This window comes from Fukomys damarensis, unplaced genomic scaffold, assembly GCF_012274545.1.
Source record: "Fukomys damarensis isolate Sample0158 unplaced genomic scaffold, DMR_v1.0_HiC HiC_scaffold_9, whole genome shotgun sequence".
NCBI classification, from domain to species: Eukaryota; Metazoa; Chordata; class Mammalia; order Rodentia; family Bathyergidae; genus Fukomys; species Fukomys damarensis.
In genome coordinates this window covers 15,387,729-15,396,322 of record NW_022900921.1, presented here as the reverse complement: position 1 = coordinate 15,396,322, position 8,594 = coordinate 15,387,729, and the positions used below count along the sequence as shown (strand labels likewise).

The 8,594-nt window shown below is 36.3% G+C and overlaps 1 long non-coding RNA gene across 1 annotated transcript in view; it reads left to right on the top strand.

Annotated features, from left to right (window-relative positions):
* Positions 1-946: 946 nt before the first annotated feature.
* The window catches only part of LOC104860904, an 11,012-nt gene continuing 3,364 nt past the window's right edge, over positions 947-8,594 (top strand). Inside the window, exon 1 of the long non-coding RNA XR_779850.1 lies at positions 947-1,041. This is a non-coding gene — a long non-coding RNA (uncharacterized LOC104860904). The remainder of the gene's footprint in view (positions 1,042-8,594) is intronic.

Below are 8,594 nucleotides of genomic sequence, written 5' to 3'. Positions count from 1 at the left end.
GGACCTTGAACTTGGGAAGGAGGGGGCCGGACCACTGAGCTAAACCCCTGGCCCTTGCAACTAGTTGTATTTGAGTTGTTAATTTAGCAACATCTTTGTGTTGAGATCAATAAAATAATATTTTCACTGACTACTCTCCTCCTAATTTGCTAAATAATGCATTTCCAGTTTGCTTAAATAATATCCAATGAAATGCACAAAATATTGATGTTTATTTTTAGAATAACTCAGATATTTTCATCAGCATCCTGATTCATGGCATGCTTTTTTTGATAGTTGGTGGTGTGACATAGAATATTTAAAAAATTTAACTGAGATTCTCATAAATAACACGATCCCTTGCAAAAAGAAAATGTTATTTTAACAGAAATAGTTTCATTTTGCCACTCTCACTGTCTTAAACGTGATTTTCTTTCTTTTTAACTAGATTGTGTGATGATGACTTAAATTCACATCATTACAGAAATAAAAATAAGATTATTTATTTTTTAATGTCAAAATTGTTTCTTGCAGAATTGTCTCTCATTACATCAAAGCTTAAACATATAGGGAAGGAAAAGTATTTTCTTCAACTATTTTAGCTTTTCTACTAGGACTCTATAAAAAAATTCACCACCAAAAGGAAAACATGTATTTATTTAGTGTTCATTTAGCTTTGGATGACCTGAGAGCCTTCATAATGAAACAAAGACCAAAATAGGTGCAGAAATAACATGTTTATACTAGCTTTGATGAAAAGTTGAGGGAAAGGGATGATATGGGGTAAGTATAGTAACCTGGGGGAACAGAAAAGCCTCTTCATTCAGAGTCCTGTGTGGTCCCTCCATCTTTGGACACAGTCCTCTTTGCTCCAAGTTTAAGGGCGTGCTTTCCATGTGAGGATTATGACCTCATTCAGGGATGAAGGTTTGTGAATTCTTGCAGCACCTGCCACATCTCCTGTACCTCCAGCTGAAATGTTAGCTCTCCAGTATCCATTTTTTGGAGTAGCTTGTTCTGAGCTCCAGAAAAGGCAGTGCTGTTCTGGGAAATGTCTGTAAGGTAATGAGGAATACCTTGAGTGTGTTGCCTTTGGTTTTGTGTAGTTTATCCACCAGTAGCATTGCCAGTTTCAGTGTGTGTGTTTCTGTCTGTCTGTCTCTCTCTCCTTTTGGGGTTCTTTTGTTCTTTTTGTCATGCTCTTTATTTCATCCTCTTCTTATTCTTCTTTGTTGTTAAAATTCTATCTTTTATGGTTCATTTATGTGAAATGTCCAAAAGGCCATTTACTATTCTCAGCCAAACACATATTTCTTTGTGTAAAACAAATTATTATGAAAAATTGAAAACATGAAATTGAAAAAATTAAATGTGCAATACCTCATGTATCCACCAAAATCAATTACTGTCTACTTTTGTTCCATTTTTTTCCTTTAATTAATCTCCCCTCTGCTGCTTGTTTTAAAGCAAGTCCTAGGTTTAGTATAACTTTGTAAAATTTTCAACATATATCTCAAATGATAGAGCTTTTATTAAAACAAAGAAAAACCCCATAAAATAAGACCCATACTGTTAGCCTACTTCCTGCACTCCCATAAAAATCAGTCATTGTATACCACTGTCACATATCCGGTGTTCACATCTCCCTGATTTGTCCTATAAATAATTTTGTTTGCTGGTTTGTTTGGGAGGTTTTAAATTAGTTACGTTAGGATCAAGACAAGCCATATACGGTGCTCACGCAGTCTATATCTGTGTATCTCTATAGATATCTATGTAGAAAGATAAATGTGTATTTATAGATATCTTGCAAGGAAGAGATTACAGTATAAAGCATAGGCAAATATTGTGGATGTGAAGGCTTTTAAACAGTTTATGTGAGAAATTCCATTGATGTGAAAATAATTGGTAGGAAAAAGTACACACCTTAATATTCTATTTTCAAAGGATGGTGACTAAAATACAGTCCTTTTTTCTTCCAAAGGAGAATCAGCCATAGGTTCTGGGAGAGTTACGGTTTGAGGAGGCTCTAAGCATGATGCATTTGACTCGGTACATTTAGAGGTGAGAAAACAGCTCAGAGACCATAATGGATTTGCTTAGATAAGCAAAAAATCCTCTCCTTTTTTTACAACTATGAAGTTATAAAAAGGAGTTTGCTCACCTAAGAGAAAAGTCCTGTTTGAACTTAAATCTGCAGGAAATTATAAGTGTAAACAAAGAAGGATGGGAGGAGGGAGAGCACATTACCTTCTGTGTTGGACTCAGGTCTTTGTGTTGTGAATGGAGTGCCTCTCGTATTACCAGGCAGGATGAGGAATGAATACATTCAAAACAAACTGAGAGCTTGTCATTTGGTTAATACATGCCTGCTGCATAGGGCAGAGAGCAGTCCTCATTGGTGGCAACCCTTGCGAAAGTTGAAAAGGAAACGTAGGTACATAATTTTCCGCAAAGGTTGTCTGAGTAGCTACCCGGAGGTAACATTTCTGCATGCCATTGTAATTGAGCGCAGTGGCAAGAGTGTATTTCAACTGTAATATAGAGTATGCCAGTTTCTTAGAGATGAGTGATAGGAGAGAACCTCATGTATGCGCATCTTACCCATGTGCCAGAATGCCAGCTAATTAATTCAGAATGAACAGCATTTAATGGGGCTATCCAGATGTTCTTTTTCATGTAGTAGTATAATCTACAGAGCAGCCAAATAGTACATCAACTGTGATTTGATGAAGCACACAGTGAGAGCAAGGATTAGCAAATGTGTCAGTTGTTGAAAAGCAGTGGTAATGTGACATATATCTGTAATAAGGTCCTTAGGGACTGGTGTAGTCAGGTTCCTAGAATAGAGCAATTCCTCCTGTGTCCGTATGTATGAATGCACATTTTACATTCTTTTTTTTGTTTTTCATTCTTACTACCCAGTATGTTGTGGAACACCTTATTCTCCCTCCAAAATAGTATTATTTGTCTTACAGTAAATTTTAGATGTACTAACATGGTCATTTTTCACAATTTTTGTCATGCTATAGGTAAAAAGTATTTTTGACTCTCAAAACGTTTTTTAATAGCCTTATTTTTTCAGTTTATATTGGCGTTATTTTTAACCTCTCAGATTTTTTTTAGTGCCATTCTACCCTTCTTTAAGATGGTTAATTTTGAAGATGTTTAAATGTCTCATTTCCCTTTTTCCTCCTTGATTGCAGCACTTTTTCACTCCTAAATATTTTATTCTTCAAATGCCTGCTGAATATGCATGGGGCAGTGTGTATTTCTAAGGAATTGAGTCTGTCCTGGAGTCCAGGAATGGATATTGGCCTTTGTGCTTCAGTTCTGCCCAATAAGACATAGAATTCCTTTGGCACAGGGTCTGAATTTGGGGTGGCACATGACCCAGTCAGGGCAGTAAGAAACGGGAAAACTCACTGGTGAGCTATGAATTGTTCCTTCTCTGCCACCATCTGCTTTTGTTTCTTTCTTCTCCTAATTTTTCCTCCTTCCTTTCTCCTCTCCTTCCCTTCTCCTTGTTCTCCTTCTCTATGAAAACCTTTTTTTTTAGTCGAGTGGTGCGGGGCTCTAGCCTATAACCCTTGACACTGGTGGGTTGAGGTGGGAGGAGTGCAAGTTTGAGTCCGCTGTGAGCAACACAGAAGAATCATGTTGAGAAACAGCAGGTCGTCACACTGTTAAATTGTATCTTGTTTTGAAGCACAGTGCAATGATCCCTCGATATCTGTAGAGGACAGTTTCCAGGGTTGGGTCCCTAAGTCTGTGGAAGCTCATACAATGGCATGGTATCTGCATAAAGCTGTGCACATATTTTCATGTGCCTTATATTGTCTCTATCTTATACACGGTATATCGTTGTTATGCTTGATTATTTAGGGAATAATGACAAGAAAACACAAGTTTGCACATGTTAAGTCCAGACAAAAATATTTCAAAGCATACCTTTTTAACTCTTACTAACTGAAGAGCTTTGAATGTAGCCACATCCCTTTGAAATGCCTCTAAAAATGTCCGAGAATATGAAAAGTTTTATATGAAGTAGCTCATGTAACTCGAAACTCCCACTTTTGGAAGTCCTATAGCTATTTCTGAGTGGTGAGCTCCAGCTCCCTGATTTTGTTTCTGGGCCCTCTTTGCCCCTCACTGTCTCTTTGTCCTTTCACTTCCTCCACTTTCCAAGAAAGTGCTTTTAGTGCAGAAAATTTTAGCTTTTTCTTCTTTTGTTTTGGCCTTTGTCAACCTCCAAACAAATGCACTTTCTTCTAACTTTCCTATGAAGACATTTTCCTGAAAAAAATGAAATTTTCTCCCTGAAAGAGATCTGGCACTGTTGGTGAAGAAATAATTTTTGCATTGTGCGAAGTATTTTTGTTCCTGGAAGTGATAGGTGCTATGATATACTGCTGGGTGAAATTCAGCAAATCTGTTAAATCTGTTGAAGAAGAGATAAAGATAGTTCAAGAATTATTTGCTGTGTGGCCACATATACTCTACAAGGGGACACTTAACAGCAGTTATGAGACCTCAAAAGGATGCTGTTTTAAGACTAAGAATCATTTTAGAAATCCATGTTGAAATTGACACCAAAATTCTCCTTTTAATCAGTTTTCTCTTGCTTGGTGAAGCAATTTCGTATATACCAAAATTTTGACATAGTAGGAAAATCACAAGGAGAATAGTGATATTGAAAAGCCCATATTTTGGAAAAGTTATCGTGAAATTCTTGCTCATTTTTTTTCTTTTCCTTCTACTTGATTTGGTTTTGCAGTTATTTTACCTTTTAGGGGATATAACTATGGTAATCTTTTATAAAGTTAGAAAGCATAAGTTTTTAACTTTCAAATTAGGAATATAGAGCAAGTTTTTTTTTACTTAATTGTTGTCATACTTACACTCCTGTGAATTTAACAACAACAACAACAACATAAAGCTTGTCTTTTTTTGGTACTGCGTTGCTAACCACTTGTGTTGCCGATGCTCTGCTACCAAAGTTGGCAGACACAAAATTGGGAAACAATATAAAAATAATTCTTTTAAATCTGAAATCCTTGGAAAAGTTGCCTTTGACAAAAGACAGTGTAATTGTTATTTTTTCCTAGCTTCTTTTTTTAAATCATCTTTTTTATAAGTTGGAGAAAAAAAAATCAGGCCAAATGAAATAGCTATGTAGCGTCACTGCAAATGAGCAGACAGATATATTTTTGTGCCCAAAGAGGGGTCCATCATTTTTCTTCTACTAGAAGTACAGAGAGCATAGGTCTCCTTTAAAAAAGCACTCTTAATAGGCCCATATAGAGTAAGTTGATCTTTGATAAGATCAAAAGTGTAAAGTAAAATGTAGAATACATAATGTGAAATGGGAAGAAAAGGCCCAAGTGGGGAAGGGAAAGTGGTAGGCGTAGGAAGAGGAAAGAAGGAATAAATATGAAAAAAGGGAAATATGGAAACAAAGGCTTTGTAAATAGGCAGGAGTGGAGCAATTGAAGGGATGGCAGGGGAATGGGGAAAAAAAAAAGAACCAAGATGTATTGTGTAAAGGTACACATTCCCAATAGTGAATGTCAGCAAACTGTATACCTAAAATGTACCAGTAACATTAATGAATTAAAAGGTGGAAAAAAAAGAAAAAAGTGTAGTAGAGCAAAGATAGTCTTGTCAACAGTGATACTGGCATAACATAACATTTACATGCAGAAAACTTTAGATACATGCCTTACATTTTCTATAAGAAGTAATTGAGAAATCATAGACCTACATATAAATCGCGGAACTTTAAGACTCTTAGAACATAAGAGAGAACGTAGATGTTCTTGCATAAAAAAGTGATGACTTTTTTAGATACACTCTAAAGGAATAATTACTGAAATAATTGGTAAACTGGATTTAACTAAAATTAACTTCTCTGCAAAAAGTTAAGATAATCTGTGCAGAGAAAGATAAAACAAGTGAAGAGATTTGAGGAAAATTCCTGTAAGAGATAAATAACTGATAAAGGACTGTTACCCCCAAAATACAAAGAACTAAATTTTAAAAACCTGATTACAAATGGGCCAAACATTAGCAAAGTGCAATGTAATAGTGAGATTCACTCTTATCCTAGAAAGAATGCTGATGGGAATGTAAACTAATATAACTACTATGGAAATCAGTATGGAGGTGCCTAAAAAAACTGTAACTAGAAATTCTGTTTGATCCATCTGTTCCCTGTCTAGGTATCTTCCTGCAGGAGTTAAGAGACGCCATCTTACAGAGAGATACATACATACCTGTGTTTATAGCAGCATGATTCTTAATGGCTTCACCTCAGCCCAAGGGTTACAGTCAGCAACAGAGTAGCGTCAAGCACAGCTTAGAAAATGAGAAGTTGTGGTAGTTATGAGTCTACCACCTTTAACTGTGTGGATTAAATAAAAGTTAAGGACCAGTCCAAAATATGTTTATAGTGAATAAATTCTTCAGTAGAGCAAGTTTACCCTTCACTATTGAGATTTGGAAGGAGTTGGGGAGGGAAGCAGAGATAGCATAGAGAATCATTAGAAGTGAGGTCAGAGGATACCGGAAGATCACACAAACTCTAACAAGCTGTTGAGGACAAGACAGAACAAAATATACACAAGCATAGAACAGACTAACGGCAATAATCACTTTCTTTTAAAACTAATGGCAGTTGAGAGAAGGCTAAAGAGGAAAAAAAGCAAAAGAAAGAAAATAAGTTTGAATTAGGATAGGAATAGAAATAGAAAAGGAGAGAAGTGAAGCTCAAGGTGGGGGAGAGAGTGAGAGGCAGAAAGAGAAAGAAAAGAGGAAAAGATAAAGGAAAACATTTTGAGAAAAGAAGATAGACTAGTTTTAAAAAATGATAAAGATAAGAGAAAAATACTACTTTGAAAACAAAAAATACAAACAGAGGGCCTCCTTCAGATTATGCCTTTCTTATACAGTAGACAGTGTGGGCAGCAGTGTGCTGATCTAAGTTAATTTCACCAAGCCCGCCTCTGTCCCTTGAGGTTCAGGCTGATTTCTTTCTGGCGGCCCAAATTGAGATCTCTGACCTCCTGCTGGGGTGAACTCTGCAAGGTGCTGCTGCATGTTCGAGCTGTGTTTCCCTTGGAGTTAAACCAGGTTCTGATGTGAGGTGCTGGTCCCTCCCGAGTAATCAGCTATGGTGGTGTGGTCTGCCTTTATCACAGAGGTTTTCTTCACTTTTCCAGTGGGCTTCCGTTTTCATCTAGGAGCCTCAGAGGCCCTCTTTCTCTTGTTTGCAGGGGGAGGGCTTAGTCACCGATACTGCTTTGTTGGTGTGGCTGGGTTCCTCTGCTGCCCTGGGCTGAGCCTACCGGAGGATCCCTGCTGCTTTGGTGCTCTGTTGTTCCTCACCTAAGAAGTGGGCCAAGCAGAGCAATACTATTGATTATTACGTGTTTATTTTACATTTTGCCATGTTCCTGAATTTTGTGGAGATTTTTGGAATCTCTGTTTAAAGGATCATGTCATTTGCAGACATTTTGATTTCTTCCATTATTATCTGAATTCAGTTTGTTTCTTTCTCTTGCCTAATTGCTCTGGCTACATTTTCAAGTAGGTCTGTTTTGTACAGGAGTGGTGACAGTGGACATCCTTGTGTCATCTCTGGTTTTAGTGTGAATGCTTTTAGCTTTTCCCCATTTCATATCATCTTGGCAGCAAGTATGTCATAAATGGCTTTTATTGTCCTTCTGTATTAGTTTTCATTGATTTTTTTAAAAAATCGTGAATTGGTAGCCGGAGATTAGCCCAGTGGTTCCGTTGCCTGCCTCATATGCACAAGGACCTGAGTTCAATCCCTGGTACAAAAAAAAAAATTGTGAATGGATGTTGTATTTTTTCAGAGGCTTTTTTGAATCTATTAATATAAAGTTGTGATTTTCATCCTTGTTTCTGTGATCTGTTCCATTTATTGATTTATGTATGTAGAATCATTCTTGCATTTCAGAGATGAAACCAACATGATCATGATATATGATCTTTTAAATGATTTTTATAGTGTGTTTTCATGTATCTTGTTCAGGGTTTTTGCTTCTATATTCATTAATGAAACTGGTTCATAGTATTCTTTTTTGTTAGATCCTTGTTTGGTTTTATGATCAGGGTAGTGCTAGCTTCAAGGAATGAATTTGTCAATGTTCCTTTCATTTGACTTATGTGGAAGAGTTTGAAGAATGCTGGCACATTAATTCTTCCCTGATGTTCTCATAAAAGTTTGCTGTGAATTAATCAGGTTGTAGGATTTTCTTGGTTGGGTTTTTATTACTGCCTCAATGTCATTGTCTACTATTGGACTATTCAGAGTTTTTTTTTGTATCTTGGTTCAGTTGTGTTGTATGTCAAGGAATCTATCTGTTTCTTCTACATTCTCTAATTTTTTGGAATATAGATTTTTGAAGTAGTTACTTTTAACACTGAAATTTTGTAGTGTCCAATTGTGATTTTTGCCTTTTTCATTGCTAATTGAGTGGATATGGATGTTTTCTTCCTTTCTTTTGGTTAGTTTGGCTATTTGTCTCTTTTATTTATACTTCAGAGAACTAAGTGATTTTTTTTTTTTTTTTTTTTTTTTTTGGGGGTTT